At 37.9% G+C, this 16,559-nt stretch overlaps 1 protein-coding gene across 3 annotated transcripts in view; it reads left to right on the top strand.

Moving 5' to 3' along the window:
• Positions 1-2,432: 2,432 nt before the first annotated feature.
• LEPR (leptin receptor) overlaps positions 2,433-16,559 on the top strand; it is a 92,097-nt gene continuing 77,970 nt past the window's right edge. The window contains exon 1 of one of the 3 annotated variants that reach the window (XM_028513513.2): positions 2,433-2,594. The gene's annotated coding sequence lies outside the window, so the exon portion shown is untranslated. Of the gene's footprint in view, positions 2,595-2,906; positions 2,952-16,559 lie in introns of those variants that run through there. The other 2 variants (XM_028513514.2, XM_036026230.1) reach the window with 2 other exon arrangements.

The following is a 16,559-nucleotide window of genomic DNA, read 5'->3' on the forward strand; positions in this document are numbered from 1 at the left end:
AGAGCCAGAGAAAACCTGTGCCTGCCTATTTGAGAGCCCTTCTTCATTTCAAATCTTCTCACCCATAATCCCGTGTGCTCTGGAGGAATTCAGCTTCTCAACCAGTCCTGTCCTACACTGTTTACTATTGCCTTGGGCAAACTCCTCTGATGGCTCCTCCCTACTCCTTCCCAATGATATGATCAGATCTCTCTGTATCAATATTGTTTCTGTTAAAAGTGTTTTTGTAAAAGATGAATTGTTAACTACTCATATTTTGCCATGTATAATGTGCACTTTTTTGCCCAAATTTATGAGGGAAAAATAAGGATGCACACTATACTTGGGTATAATGATTACATGCCATGGGTATAATAATGGATATAATCCATGTATAATGCACATAAAAATGTGAGTGCGCATTATACATCACAAAATACGGTAATATGTAACCTATGGGTAAGTGGAATGGACTGTGCTGACTTACATGTAGAGAACTTTCAACCACCTACCCTTTGATTTCCTTGTTCTGCTTTCCCTCTCCCTCCTAATAAAACCCCCTATTGCACTGAGATGTTAAGATGGTCTTTGGGATGGGAGCCTGCCATCTTCTCAGGCTGCTGGTGCTTGAATAAACCCTTTCCTTGCACCACAACTGACTCTTGAATATTGGCTTTCGAAACAGCAGGCAGCCAAACCTGAGTTCAGTATGAGAAACTTACTTGAAAAAGAAAAAGGGGGTCTTTGCAGATGTAATTAAGTAAGAATTTTGAGTTGAGGTCATCCTGGATTATCTGGATGGTCCCTAAATCCAATGACAAGTGTACTTACAGAAGAGAAGACAGACTCAGAGGTGAAGACCATGTGAAGATGGAGTTGGAGACTGGAGTGATGCAACCATGAGTCCATGCATTCCTGGAACTACCAGGAGCTGGGTGACACAAGGGAGGATTCTCCCCTCGGGTCTTGGGAGGGAATGCAGACCTGATGACACTGTGACTTTGGACTTCTGGCCTCTAAAATCAGTGTGATAATAAATTAAATTTGTGGTCATTTGTTAAGGCAGGTCCAGGAAACTAATATGCTATTTTATACCAATTGTCTAATTAAGGATTCTGCTGTGTTGTTTTATTTCATAATACTCTTGAAAGGTCAGTGTTTCTACTCAAATTCTTGTCTCCACCCAATGGAGACATTATCTGTTTTGTGAAGTTTGATGAAAACCAAAAGGTGAGTGCTTCTGGGTCATTTTTGCCTCCCATACGTGCCCCAGAAAGTCCATTCAGTGCACAAATATGAAATTTCTGAATCAAGTAGCCTCAACAAGTGGTCTGGAGATTCAAATGTTCTTTAAGAAAAGTGACACTTGTCCTGGGAGGATATTTCTATGGGAGAAAAGTTCCACTTATAAAGTCTCACAAATCAGCAAATTAACTGGGCCGGGAGCTGGGATACCTTGCTCATGGCCCTGTCTATCTCTGGGCTACTTTTTCTGTGCCTCTGATGCCTCTTGACATGAGGGTGTTAGGCAAGTTCATTTCTAGGAACCTTTTGAAATGAACTATCCACCCAACTTAGAGTATGTCCATTCCCCTGTATTCATTCTTCCTCACACAGTTGGTTTCCTTTGTATCACACATCACAATTGGTGGTTATATGAATACTTGCTTGTCTGTCTGCTACAGCTCCAAGTTCAAGGAACTCACTTATCATGTTGTCTGGTACACAGTATGTCCTCAATAAAAATGTATTAATAAATAAATCCATGGGTGAACTTTTAGAGTGGAGAGCAACAAGATGTTTATTGGCTATTTTGGGGTTGCAATCAGATTGTTCAAGGACGCTTTTTTCCCCTCCCTACGTCAAAAGCCATTGGATTTCAAGATTGAGAGATAAGTGGTCATTTAGTTCAACTCCCCACTTGATGCACAAGTGGCCTCTTGAGCCTTCCTCACCAGCAGGACCAAAACGGTTGGCTGAAACGTCTGTGGTTACAGAGAACTCACTATCTCACAACTTCTAGGCTTTTCCATTCGCTTTCTTTTCCTACTCTTCCCAGTCCCCGTGATCTTTTTGGTAGCATTTTCCACACCTAATGTAACAGAGGCCTGGAAGTCTGGAGGTGGGAAGAACAGGGGGACTCCCGGCTTAACTCAGTCCGGGAACCACTGGCTTCGGGCGGGCGCGCTGTGGCTGACTGCTGGATGAAGTAGTGGCGCCGCCTTCCTGCTGGGTTCGGTCTCCGGGCACGCAGGGGGTCGTCCTTCCCAAGCTCCGGGTTCTCCTCCTCTGGGCCTCAGGCCACAAGCAGCAGAATTACCTGACGCCGCCGGGAGTCCGCTTTTTCCGCCCGGGAGAGATCGCAGAGAGGCGGGCGTTGGCAGTCACCCGCCTCTCCCTCCCTTCTCCCCGCCCCATCCACTCCTGCATCTCCTTAGCCCCTCCTTCCCACACACCGCTCTCCTCGACCCGGAGTTGCCTGGCTCCTGCTGCGAGGAGTTTGGAGCCGCCCCACCGCGGAGTCCTCTCCGGCCGAGCGTGAGCCACGCCAGGGCCCGGAGCCCGGGCGCCGTCGCCATCTCTGTTGTTCGTTTGGTTTGGACCCCGGCATCGAGGTGGGACCCGCTTCTCTCTACCCCATTCCCCTACAGCCACCTCTTCCTGCTCAGGGCAACTCCAGGAGCCCGGCGCTGGGGCGCGCGTGCCCGGCGCGCAGACGGTGGGGAGCCCAGCGGTGCCGCCAGAGCCACCAGCGGCAGGGGGCGGTTGGAGGGGCCCTGGAGAGCTCTCGGCTTCCCCAGTGCTGGGGAACGGGAAGCCCCGGAGGCGAGGAGATCTCGGCTCGAGGCTGAGGGCAGGCAGCCGAGCCTGGGCGCACCTGCGGGAGCCGCAGAAAGGACTTGTCAACTGGCCAACTTCTTTTCCAGGTCTCCTTCTTACTTTGGAAACTGAAGGGACTGCGCGGTAAACCCGTAAGCCGTGGGGCCTGGAGGAAGGTTTTATTGGTTTGGATGACAAAAGAAAAAAATTGTGTTTAGACCTGAGCCTCTGTTTTCCACCTTCCCTTGCTGTCCTCAAGCAAATGAAAAACAAAATAACAGGAAGCAACCCCAACGAAAGCACTTATTTATAAGGGATGTGTAGAGGTGTGAAAAAGAGACCCAAGTGGGGATTCGCTTTGGAAGTGTCAGATATGATGAGGCTGGCTAAGAAATTGTTTATTGTGGGCGCTATTTCTAGGACTGTGTTTGCAAACAGAGGATGACACTGGCTCTTGTATGCCTGAGGGAGTTCCTTATATTGAGGGGATCCTTGGAGTGTCCTCTGTTACCGTTATTTACATAAGTATTGAAGTATAGCGAAACGAATACTCTTTTAGCGCTTTGGAGTTGGAGTCACAATTTTGGTATGATTTGCCATTTACCTGGAACACTGGTTAACTTCTCCGAGCCTCAGTTTCCTCATCTGTCAAATTAGAGGGTTGGATTAAGATTCCGATGGCCTTTTAATATCTACGGTGTTTCCCAATTTAAAACTGTATAATTCTTGAACTCTTTAACATGTTAGGTTCATAATTTCATGACATTGCTCTTAGCATTTTTGTTTATGTGCATTTATGATTTATACCTTTAGGGTTTTTCAAACAAAAACAAAAGAGAAAAATAGTTATAAAAGGGTTCAGGAATATATAGTTTATATGTAAATGCTTAGCTCATTTCTCATGCTACCTTAAAGAATCATGTTACAAAAGAGTCGTTGGTTCAGTGGTAAGTCAGTATTTGCAACACCTCAACAAAACGTGTGGCTTCGGCATAGTACTCTTTCTCTTCCAGTATTTTACATTTGGAATACGTAAAAATTGTTCTGGAGGAAAACAAAAATTTCACCTCTGCTATCAATTACTGGTCTTGAACAGGGCTTGTTACTTTTTAGCATAAAGTTGTGTGCAGAATATTAAAAAAATGGTTTCAGCCCACTTCAGATCCTCTCTGAATTAAGCTCAGGAGCAGAGATGCCAATTTTAGTAATGCACTTTAGTTGCCTTGGAATTAATCCCAGAAAATAGCAGAGGTTAACTAAACCTACAAACCAGAAATTAGGAATTTACACACACACACACACACACACACACACACTAAGTTATACAAGACTGAAAAAACAGAAACAACAACAAACAACTATTGGTGTAAGCAGACAGAGAATGTTGAAATGGCTTTTTTTGATACTTGTAATTCAAAATTACTTAAGACTTAGTTATCTGTCTTAAGGGTAGAGTGAGAAGTGGTCTGGCTCTTTTTGGTGGCTTTGAGCTAAAATAATGTGTTTCCACCAGCATGTGTGTGGTATACAGTCTGGGAGAGTGGAATGGATTTGAAGTACTCTTACAAACACATTTGAACTTAGTTTTCAGTGCCTTTTTGCTTTTGGGCTGGAAGTGTCAGCAATCAATCACTCAGGCATTTGTCTTCCCTCATATCCTCTGGTGAAGTAGATGATCATCTCCTGTGAAACACATGCTCAAGGAATTCAGCAAATTATGGAATGAACGCAGAGTAGTAAAACCCTGGTTTCTCGTTGCTTGTTGGGAGACATCCGGAAACAGTGGGTGAATCCAACTGCTCATGGTCTATAGCCAACTCATTCATAGCTTAGAATCATCATTATGGTTGGCAGAAGCTCTATTCCACTTTTGTGGCACGGGGATTTGGCTCTCATGAATTTACCAAGAAAAAAGTCATGTCTTCACCCTTAGATCACTATTATATAACCAAATGGTTTGTGCCTGAAGTGCAATACCTTGGAAATAAAACTAAGATATCCAGAAAGAAATGAATTGTCTTGGCAGTTACTTACTCTACTGCATTTTTTCATACTTAAAGCCAAAACACAATACAGTCAACAATGAAGACAATGGCTTATAGTCTGCTTTAATTCTTAAGATTTTATGTGATTCACAAATTCTACTTTCAGTTAAATCAGAAAGGTACAAATATTCACCTACTGGCCAAACCTAGTGCATATAACTTTTGAAGTTTAAATTTAAATTTGGTCTGCTTATAGTTTGGAATATTCCTTTACAAATACTTTTTAAAACTTTGTGACAATTGTGATATTATCTGTTGTCTTTTCATATGCATGATCTTATCAATTAAATTTTTAACACTTTGAACTTTAACATTTATAGGGAAAAGTCTCATAAAATAAATGTACTCATTGACAAGTAATATTATGGATAATTATAAGGCAAATACCACACTATTCACCATGTAAGAAAGAGAACATTGTCAATACTCTGAAACCTTGCTTGGTTCTTCCTGATCACAAGGTTTTTTTAAAAAAAAATTATATGAATATAGGAGGCATTCTTTCATAGATTCTTTTGCTTAACATTAGGTTTGTAAGATTGAGCCATTTCTTTGTTCCCCTTTAAAGAAAAAAATTTTAAGTTGTTTATATTCTTTCTCTACAATTCGTCTCCTCACATTCTCTCTTCAACCCATTCTTACCAATCTTGTTTTCAGTGCTCAGCCGAAACTACTCTTATCAAAGTCACCAATAACACCATCTTTCCTAAATCTGATAGTCAGTCGTCAGTGTTGATCTTACTTTGCCCATTGGTAGTATTGCCACAGTTATAATATTTCCTTATTGACTTCCAGACACTATGCACTCTTGGTGTCTCTCCTTCACTGTCTACTCCTTTCTGTCTCCTTTGCTGGTTTGTCTTCTCTCAGAGGTTTTGAGCTTAGAATGCCTTAAGATTTAGTCCTTGAGAGCAGTTTCTCTCTATACTCTTTGATGATTTCATGCAACTCTTTATTTTTTCTCTGATTTCTATATTTTTATACTGATGACTCCAAAACAATAGCTCAGTCCTTGACTTTGTTCCTGAAATTCAGACTTCTCTATCCAGCTGCCTCCTCAGCATTTCCACTAGGATGTCTAGTAGACACCTGTAGTTCAACATACTCCAAATGGAATCTTCATCTTGCCCAGCTTACTCTGTCTGCATGCTTTCCCATCTCCTTCAAATTGCTTAGGCCCACAATCTTGGAATCATTTTTGATTTCTCACATTCCCTTACACCTTAGTACCTCAGATGTAAAGTGTCAGGAGATCTTTTTTTGCTCTATCTTCAAACTAAATCCATAACATAATTACATCTCATCTCCTTCAGGGCTATTATCCTGGTCTGAGCTTCCACCATGTCTCACATGGATTATTGCAAGGGCCTCCTAACTGGTCTTCATGCTTTTATCCTTTGCCTCCCATCATCCATTTTTAAACTGCAATGAGAGCTTTTGTTTTCACAACATGTCAGATCATGTCACTTTTCTGCTCCAAACTCCCCAGTGGCTTTCTAGTTTATACAGAGAAAGAACCAAAGTCCTCAAGATGGCCTGCAAGGCCCTCCCTCATTTATCCATCCCCTCCCCTTTCCTATCTGATCTCATTCCCTACTGTTTTTCCCATTCACTCAGTGGGATTCCTTGCTATTCCTTGACTATATTGGAGACCATGTTTGCACTTCAGCTTTCTCTGCCTGGAATGCTCTTCCCCCAGATCTCCACATGGCTTACTCTGTTACCGCCACTTCCTCTAGGTCTTTGTTCGGTTGTCTCCTTTTCAATGAAGCTTACCCTGATTATCGTATTTCAAGTTATATATATTCTTACTTTCTCCTTTCCTTTGCTTTTCTCTATAGTACTTGTCATCTTTTAAAATACTGTATGACTTTTATCATGTTTTCCTGTATCATTTCTAGCAGAATGTAAACTCCATGGAGGCAGATTTTGTTTTGTCTTGTTTTACTTACTGACATATCCATAGCACCTGGAATAGGACCTAGCATATAAGAGGTGCTCAGTATTTTTTTGTTTATTGAATGCTGTTGTCGACCATGGCTATTGCATTGTTTGTTTTTGTTGCCAGATATATTGCATTGTGTGAATGTATCTTTATGGTTTACTGATTCTGATTATGGATAACTGTGCCACCTCATTCCTTGCTGTAGCATGGATCAGTACTCTATTCCTTTTTATGGCCAAATAATATTCCATTGGATGGATACACCACTTTTGTTTATTTATTCATTAGTCGATGGACATTTGGATAGTTTTCACTTTTTGGCTGTTACGAATAATGCTACAACTAACACTTGTGAACAAGTTTTTGTGTGAATGTATATACCTCTCTTGGGTATAATCATATACGAAGGAATAGAATTTCTGCGTTTATGGTAACACTATTATTAATATTTGAAAATCCGCCAAATTGTTTTCCAAAGTAGCTGTCATCATTTTACATTTCCACCAGCAATGTACAAGGGTTCTAATTTCTCTATGTCCTTGTTAACACTTGTTATTGTTTGTGCTTTTGATTATAGCTGTTCTCGAGGATGTGAAGTGGTGTCTCATTATGGTTTTGATTTGCATTTTCTGATGACTAATGATGTTGGGCATCTTTTCATGTGCTTATTGGCCATTTGTATATCTTTTTTGGAGAAGTACTGTTTGCCAATTTTTTCATTGGGTTATTTGTTTTTCTATTTTTTGTGCTGTAATAGTCTTTACATACAGATAAAAATCCCTTGTAAGATACATGATTTGCAAATATTTTTACCCATAATGTAGTTTGCCTTTTTAAAGCTTTTGATGGTGTCCTTTGGAGATCCAAAGTTTTTAATTTATTGAAGTCCAATTTAACTATTTTTTGGATTTGTTTTTGGTGTAGTATCTAAAAAACCATTACCTAATTCTAGGTCATGAAGATTTATGTAGGCACACTCATTTTATTTTATTTCACTGTAGAATGCCTTGGATATACTACATTTTATACAAATTAAGGTAAGATCTTCCACCAGCAAAAATAAAGTTTCTTTTTTGAAACTTTATTTAATTGAAATATTTGTTTAATTTTAAATTTTTAAATACAATTTTTTCAATTACAGTTTATTTTTTAGGTTATATTTTATTGATTATGCTATTACAGTTGTCCCAATCCACCCCCCGTACTTTGACCCCCTCCACCTACCACCCAGCACTCCCTCAGGCAATCCCTCCAATACTCTTCATGTCCAGGGGCCATTCACATAAGTTCCTTGACTGCTCCATTTCCTACATTGTACTTTTCATGCCGATGGCTATTCTGTAGCTACCTGTTTGTACTTCTTAATCCTCTCACCTCCTCACCCATTCCCTCACATCCCCCTTCATTTTTGCAACCATCAAAATGCTCTCCATATCTGTGATTCTTTCTCTGTTCTTCTTTGTTTAGTTTGTTCTTTAGATTCAGCTGTTGACAGATATATAGTTTTGACATTTTATTGTTCATAGTTTTGATCATCTTCATTTTCTTAAATAAGTCCCTTTAACATTTCATATAATAATGGTTTAATGATGATGAACTCCTTTAGTTTTTTCTTCTCTGGGAAACTCTTTATCTGCCCTCTGATTCTAAATGATAGCTTTGCTGGGTAGAACAATCTTGGCTGTAGTTCCCTGTTTTTCATGACTTGGAATATTTCTTGTCAATCCCTTCTAGTCTGTAAAGTTTCTTTTGAGAAATCAGCTGACAGTCTTATGAGAATTCCTCTGTAAGTAACTAACAGCTTATCTCTTGATGCTTTTAAGATTCTCTCTTTATCTTTAACCTTCAGCATTTTCATTATGATGTGTCTCGGAGTGGGCCTCTTTGCATCCATCTTGTTTGGAACTCTCTGTGTTTCCTGGACTTGCACATTTAATTCTTTCACCAAATTAAGAAAGCTTTCTTTCATTATTTTTTCAAATACATTTCCAGTTCCTTGCTCATTCTCTTTTCCTTCTGGCACCCCTATGATGTGATTGATGGAATGCTTGAAGTGTCCCAGAGGACTGCCTATACTAACTATCCTCATTTTTTTGGATTCCTTTTCTCTTCTTCTTCTTCTGATTGGTTGTTTTTTGCTTCCTTAGGTTCCAGATTATTGTTTGTTTCTCAGCTTCAGTCATCCTACTGTTGTTTCCTTGTAAATTGTTCTTTATTTCAATTAGTGAATCCTTCATTTCTGACTGGGTCTTCTTTATGCAGCTGAGGTTCTCACTAAGTTCCTTGAGCATCCTTATAACCAGTTTTTGGAACTTGCATCTGACAGATTGCTTATCTCTGTTTTGTTTAGCTCTTTTTCTGGAGTTTTGATCTGTTCTTTTATTTGAGCCATGTCTCTTTGTCTCCTTACTTTGGCAGCCTCCCTGTATTTGTTTCTATGTATTAGGTAGAGCTGCTTTGACTCTGTTTTGGTTGTGTGGCCTAATATAGTAGGTGTCCTGTAGGGTCCAGTGGTATAGCCTCTCCTATCACCTGGGCTGGGTACTTGAGGTGTTCCCTTCATGTGGGTTAAGTACACCCCCTTGTAGTTGAGCCTTGGTTACTGTTGGCAGATCAATGGGAGGGATTTACCCAGGCCAGTCAGCTGCAAGGATTAGCTGTGACCACTTACCACTAACCTCTGCCCTCTGTGGAGGATTAGCTGTGCAGGGACAGGGTTGTGGTGCTCTGACGTGGTCTGTACCTGTCTACTAGGTGTGCTGGCCCTGGGGTTTTTCAGGTGGTGCAGGCCAAGGTCAACCCTGTCCCCCGTGTCTGCTTGGGGCTATCCTGCCTGTGTTATAGAATAATCTGAGATGGCTGCTACTTGTGCTGGGCTTGGAGATTCCCAGGGAAAGCCAAACTGTGATCTAGGCTGGCTGCTGCCAGTGTTGTTCCTGGGGCCACTTAGCAAGAGGCATAGGTGCTTGCACTCACTGAGGCCAGCTATTGTTTGTTTGAAAGGATTTTGGACATTGTGAGGCATGAGCTAAGACCCACATTGGAAAAGCCACCATTAACAGTTATAAGTTGGATGGGATGGAGCCTCAGAGGATCTCCAGGGCAGGCAAACAGTGTTAACCAGCTTATGGAGTCTGAGATATGGCAACTACCTGCTGGCTCTGTGGCTCTGCCCACCTTTCTGTCTAGGAGAAAACTATCTCTCAGCCCTGGTCTTAGTGCCAGATAGTTCAGTTCCTCCCCATATGCCATCTATGTCTTTCAAGCCCCTTTTCTGGTGCTGGAGCTCAGGAGTGAGTCTGAGTAAATTTATTTGTGAGTTCTTTAAGAGGTACTTCTTGGGGCTCCAGAAATTCTTCCACTGACTTAATCCCTGTTGGTTTTTGCAGCCTGAAGTTATGGGGACTTAAGTTATGGGATGTTATGGGATGCTAGCCTGTAGTTTTCTTTCATTGTAATATCTTTTATTTTTCATCTTGGTACCTGAGTAATGCTGGCCTCAGAATAGGTGGGGTCATTTTTAAAACATTTGGTTTTATATAGTTATATATTCTGCCAGCAACCTTGCTGAATTTTAAATTAAAAGTCAAACAGCTTACATAGATATACTTTTGGATTTTCTACTTTTCTTGAATAAAGACTATTTTGTTTCTTCCTCTATAATCTTTAAACTTTTTTACCCTTCTCTTGCTGCATTGACTAGGACCTCAAGTATAGTATTGATTTCCAGTGCTTGCAGGGGAAGTCATTTTACCATTGAGAAGGATGTTTGCTTTGGTTTTGGTTAGCTATGCTTTTTGAGATTTACTTAGTTCCCTCTGTTTCTCACTTGCAAATAGTTTTGGGGTTTTTTTTGGTCATGAATGGATATTGACTATTATAAAATGCTTTTTTATACTTACTGGTATAATCAAATGCTTTTCTTCCTTCAGTTTATTAATGAGGTAAATTGTATTAATTTACAATTGGTTTTTTAAAAAGATTTTATTTATGTACTTTAGAGAGGAGTTAGGGAGAAAAAAAGAGGGAGAGAAACATCCATGTGAGAGAGATACATTGATCAGTTGTCTCTTGCACGCCCCTAACTGGGGACCCAGTCCACAACCCAGGCTTGTACTCTGACTAGGAATAGAACCTTTAGGTTCAAAGCCTGGTACTCAATCCACTGAGCCACACCAGCCAGGGCATGTTTTTGAAAATATTAAATCATAGTTGTCCCGTGCCCCACTATCTTTACTATAACAGTTGTACTCATGCTATATGCATTTTTTATGCATTGCAAAATTCCATTTGCTAATATATTGTGAAGCTTTTTAAAAGTCTGTATTCTTATATAAAGATTGGCTATTATGTTCCTTTTTCAAATTGTACTTGTTGCATTTTGGTGTTAAGGTTATTAACTATAAATTTGAATTGTCAAGTGTTTGACTTTTTCTAGTCTCTGGAAGTTTTTGTGCTAGTCTAAAATTACTTGTTGCATTGTAAAAATCTGTGGTGAAACCAGATTTGTTACCATGAAATTAATTTTTTTATGGTTATAGGACCATTCCCTCCCTCCTCTTCTTCCTTCCCTGCTCATCAGCTTTGGTAAATTATATTGTCTAAGAATTTGCTTATTACATTTAACATTTCAAAATTATTGCCATGAAATCGGTCCTAATTAATTCTGTATCAATGCCCTGCCTTTGCTGCTGATATTGGTTATTTGTGCTGTCTCTTTTTTAATCCCATCGGAATTTTGTTTATTTTACTTGTCTTTCAAAACACCAATTTTATGTTTTTTGATTTTTACTTTTGTGTGTTTATTTTCTATTTTATTAATCTCAACTCTTATCTTCTCCATTTTACTTTCTTTGAATTTTTTCTATTTCTTTCTAACATCTTAAAGTTAATGATAGCCCATTAATTTTCAGCCTTTCTTCCTTTTTGGAATAATATTTTTTTCATGACTTTGAATTTTTCTTTAAGGACTCCTTAATCTGCACGAAATAACTTTTGAGGTGATTCTTTCACTGTCATCAGTGTAAAATATATTTTGATTTTCATTTTATCTGTTTTGTCCAGTGGCTTGCTCAAAGTATTTTGTCCTAACATAGGGCATCTGTGCAGTTATGTTTTTGCTATTTATTTCTGCCTTAAAATCTCTGTGTTCAGAGAATGTGGTCTGTCTGATTTTGGTCTTTAGGTTTTGTTTGTAATGTGCTTTGTGCCTTTGTGTATGTTCAGTTTTTGTAAATGCACCATTGGTGCTTGCAGATAATGTTTAATTTGTATTTTGGGGGAGCAGAGTTCGATGTATGTCAAAGTTGTTAATGTTGTTCCAGGTTATTTTTTAGTGTTTTTCCCATCTCATGTATCTTTATGTATTTTATATGTATCGTTTTGCTTATTCTATTTATTCTTTAAAAAGTTAAAATCTTCCATCATCTGTGTGGATTTCTGCTTTTTTCCTTGTAGTACTCTGAATTTTTCACTGTATATATTTTGAAGCTACCTAATAATATGCTATTTTGAGGTTATATTATAATTTATACACACATTTAAAACTATATATTCCTACTGAATGGAAGCTTTCATCAATGGGAGTGACTCTTGTTTCACTATTTTTCTGCTGCTGCAGGATTATATTGAGGGGATATTATTTTAGAATTTATGTTTACATATGTAACAACCTTTTAAAATAGTTCCAAGTTAGGGTTATCCCCATACTACTTATTGGCTTCAATGTAAAAATGAAATATATCTACTACTCTGTAACTCCTGAAATCTGACATGCCAAGCCTAGAGATGTGATTAATGCCATTATATTATTTTTAAATGAATTTTAGTAAGTATAAGAAATATCAGAGACAGAAATGCTGAATATGTAGTAAAAATCATTGTCAGATTTAAGTGCCATGAAATTGGAAGTTTAAAATCTTTTTTAGAATTGTGAACACTGAATCTGTTCAAAGTAGGCTATGGGAAATCTGGGGGGATCTTGATTCGCAGCAAATGAAAATCAGCAAGTCACTTATTCTCTTATAAAATTAGTAGGCTAGGTTCTTCCCACTTAAACAATTTTACGCAAATGAAGTCTCCCCCAGAGTGAAAACAGTTCACTTGCAGTTAGTGGGGGAGAACATTTGCTTGGTCACTGAAGCGTTGAGGTAATCCCCTCCATGGGGATACAGTTGTGGTTCTGCTTAGCACAGCATGGGGGCTGGCTGAGAAGAGAAGAGAACTGTGGGGAGCCATGGCCTGGTAAGGTGTGGCTGATCTTGAAGGACAGAGTCACGTATTTGAGAACTAGTTGGAAAAAATGTTGTGTTATCCTATGGACTTATTTAATCAAACTAGAATAATATGGACTAGCAAATGAAAATCACCTACTGGAAATGCTTAGGGGGCATTGTGGTATTAACATTAATTTAAAGTCTTTGCCAAGTAGGAGGGAAAGATCTAGAAATAATATAGCCTTACAAATGTGTATACATATGTGTATAATAATGCATGAAAAAAGAGAGAAAGAGGAAGGGAGAGCAGATGGGGGGTGGGGAAGGAGAAGAGAGAGAGAGAGAGAGAGAGAGAGAGATTGACTCTCTATTCCTGGCACAATAATTTCTATAAAGTTTATGGGGATGTATAAGTGTTTGTGTTTGTACTAGATAATAGCTAAACTTAAGATCTGAGCCAAATAGAGATTCTCATGAGCTTCTATAATGGTATTATAATAGGCTTTAAAAATGTGAACTCATGTTTAAGAACAGCTGTTACCAAATATCTATTTTGGGAAGGCATAGGACAACTTAGTTTTTCTCAGAATTACATGATCTTATTTTTACTTTAACTAGCAGCTGTTATTTGGGTGTTATTTGGGTTTTTCATAGTTTCTATGAAAATTAAGAGACTATAAACATGAGGTATTTGAACAGTTAGATTTTTGTATGCACCAACAAAATTTCTGAACCAAATTGGTCAGTGTTTAGGACATGAAAGGGAAAATAAATTATAAACACACATAGATAAGTATACACATATAGTAAACAGGGAGAAAGTATGTTGACAGCTTCATAGTAAGCTCCTAATAATTGTAGTTTCTATAACATTATTAAGATGTTACTCTTCAAATTTGACACACTTACTGTATTAGACTTTCCCAGGAGGTAGCTGGGTATTTCTCTAGCTGCCCGATGGATGGTCTTGCAACAACACTGTCAGTCACAGGTTTGATTTGGGGGAGAAAAGGTTTTTGCTCAGAATGAACAGTATGTAAGTATGTTCTTTCTATGAAAAACAGTCATCTGCACAAGTAGCTTCTTGGTCTTTTGATTCCAAATTTGCAAATCAGTTCTCACACAGAGGTTCCTATTGTGTTTTATTGATTTTTTTTGGCTGATCTTGAATCTCTTTTATAATACTTGCAATATGATTCATATCCTCCCTATTCTTCAAAGGGGCAGTTAAATCCTCACTTTCCTTTGGGAGGTCTTATGATTTTCCCCAAACTAAAAGTAATCTCTCTGATTTCTCCTAATTATCACTCTTTTTAGGTAGTGTGATTCTTTAAATATAGATATTGTGATTTTTAACTATTTAAAATGTTATTTAACTATTTCACAATGCTTTTTCACCCTTTATTTAGAATTTTTTGTACTGACTGGGAGATTTTTAGGAATTTTTAAATGATTTTTGTTTAACTCTTATCACTTTCATAAGAGAGCATAAATCAAAGAACTTGGTTAAGGGATTCTTCTTTTTATATTCATAATCTGGTTTTCTTTTTAATCACATTGCATTTCAATACTGTTGATGTCCATGTTTTCCCAAATAATATCATACTCTGGGTTATGAAGAATATTTGTGATATAGCACTTCATAAAAGAATGCTTCACTATGGTTTCTGAGATTTTCTTCTAGGTTTGTCCATTTTACAAATTTTATGCTGGGTCCTCATTAATATTGTCATAAGATGTCAACATAAGATTTCTAGGCAAGACTCAGGCAGGGCTCATATTCCTTCATTAAATGGTCTTTAAATAGGTTGTTGATCAAAATACAGACAAGTTAAAATTATCCAGTCTGTCGTGAGGCAAGTGCCCCAGTTTTTATGTATGCAATCAATGACAGCCAGACCACAGCTGCTACCAGGCCATCGGTGATTGTAAGATGACATCGATTTTGACAAAGATCCTGATGTCAGAGATGTGAAAATATTGTGAATCTTAAAATAGAAGAAATACAATACTACTCTTTTCCTTTGCATTTCTTAGAGTTCAACTAAAATTTCACAATGTGAAACTTTTGTTAGCCCTAGAACTTTAATAGTAGCTATTTTCTCTGAAATCTCATAGGACTTTATTTAATTAAAATAATTAAATAATAATTTTGCATGAAAAAAATCCATGCATATGGCTACAAAGACATACAGTAAAAAAAAATTGTAGTACTCAGGCCCACTACTCACTATGCCAGTCCTGATCCTGGTGACAACTAGTTTGAACTATTTTTGGGTTTGGTTGTTAGACTTGTGACTACCCTTCTAGGCCTATAAATATACTTGGGCTGCTTTTTCTTTTCATTTAACATTTTATCAAGTATTCAGTTAATATTTAAATGAGTTGATTTAGGTACAGATTTTTAAATTACTTTGTAGGTAAGATGCCTATTCTGACTCAAGATTGTTGACTTCAAATTTTTGAATTGTAGCTGATCCCTCTGCATTTTCAAGGATTTAATTTCAGACAAGATCACACATTAGAGTCATTTCAGTAATTAAAGTACTTGAAAGTATGTTTTCAAAGTGGCATGCTATGTGCCAGGATGATGGAAAACTATGTTTTTTAATTTCAAAGATAATTTAAGTCTTTAGAGAAACTTGATGGGAATAACAACCAATTTCTATCATAAGTGAAGAAATAAAAGTAGACATACTTAAAATGACAAGGTTACCACAAATAGACCAGACAATATTTATTTTGTTAAATATTTAACACTTGAAGGAATAATGTTTTTCATTTATATTTAAATGAAATGCTTAAATGTTATTTAAGTGAAAGATAGATGGGTACTTCGCCTGCAGAATAGTAAAAGCAAAAATTAGTGGCAGATGGAGTTTATTGAGCTTATTCATCAAGGCAAAGAATTGTCAGAATTCCTTTCCTTACTCATACATTTTTTTCTACAAACCTAGAGACTTTATGAGGTCATTGAAGTAAATTGTGAATAATTTCTTTTCTGCCCAGTTATCCATTCAAGCACTGATTGAGACTATCCTGTTTTATATTTAAGTAGAATCTGATACATAAAAGTAACACAGAGAGAGTTCCTTACGATAGAAGTCAAACACTCTGATTTGTTTCTGAAAACCCATATCATAATTTACCAGAATGTATATTTTGATTTTCCTTTTGTTTAAAGTTTATAGTAATCATTAAAGCATTAGTGATATATTTAATATGCTTACTGTGCTTAGTGCATTATGCAAATTGAATGATTGCCTCCACATCCAGGTACACTTGATGCATCATTTAGATCAGGCTATGGATGAGTGTATGCTTCAGAAATATTTCTTCAAATATATCAATTAAAACACATTACTCCTTTTAATTGTCAGCATGGAATGACTACATGCTAGGACAATGTTAGATAGTATTATCTCAAAATCCTCAAAGCTTGGTGTCCATCAGTGGCTCAATTTAGGGAGCTAGACTTATGGAGGATTGTCTGAGGAGGGAGCACTCCTTTGTTTATATACATCAAGCATTAGAAATGACATAGAAACCATAAAA

This window comes from Phyllostomus discolor, chromosome 5 (genome assembly GCF_004126475.2).
Source record: "Phyllostomus discolor isolate MPI-MPIP mPhyDis1 chromosome 5, mPhyDis1.pri.v3, whole genome shotgun sequence".
NCBI lineage: Eukaryota > Metazoa > Chordata > Mammalia > Chiroptera > Phyllostomidae > Phyllostomus > Phyllostomus discolor.